A 512-nucleotide genomic window follows, 5' to 3' on the forward strand; every position below is an offset into this window, starting at 1 on the left:
CCATCACTCTTTAAATTAATGAATTCATGCTTGTCTACACATACACGTTCACACACAAAGAAACACATACATGCATCTTTGAATGTTTGTATATGGATAATTCTGTATTTTACACATATCTATTTATCAACATTCATATTTGCACAATGGTATGCATAACTAGTAATGGCTTAATTCATTTTTATACGCATAACCCCTTATACCTTTATCTTTACTCTCCCTCGAATAAAAGTAAACAAATATTCAACACTCGGATCTTTACGTCTGAATTGTATGTGTGTATATCTCTAACGGTAATGATATACATTCGTTGCTTATACATTTTACTTCAAGAAACTCTTGCTTAGATAATAGGTAAATATTCGAGGTGACTTGATATAAGCTATTGGAAAGCTAAGTAATGGTAATTATACAGAGAAGGGTCGAAATCAGCAAAAGCTGCTATACTTCCTGTACGTTCTGGTCAGATTGGAAAGTTTGTTGTCCTCTGTAGGTTTGTAAACAAATCCAGC

General features: G+C 32.8%; 1 protein-coding gene across 2 annotated transcripts in view; it reads left to right on the forward strand.

Moving 5' to 3' along the window:
* The first annotated feature begins 229 nt into the window (after positions 1-229).
* Positions 230-512, forward strand: part of LOC113812625 (uncharacterized) — a 3,480-nt gene continuing 3,197 nt past the window's right edge. The window contains exon 1 of one of the 2 annotated variants that reach the window (XM_027364539.2): positions 230-293. The gene's annotated coding sequence lies outside the window, so the exon portion shown is untranslated. Of the gene's footprint in view, positions 355-512 lie in introns of both variants that reach the window. The other variant, XM_027364540.2, reaches the window with a different exon arrangement.

The sequence above is a fragment of the Penaeus vannamei genome, chromosome 16 (genome assembly GCF_042767895.1).
Source record: "Penaeus vannamei isolate JL-2024 chromosome 16, ASM4276789v1, whole genome shotgun sequence".
Classification (NCBI taxonomy): domain Eukaryota; kingdom Metazoa; phylum Arthropoda; class Malacostraca; order Decapoda; family Penaeidae; genus Penaeus; species Penaeus vannamei.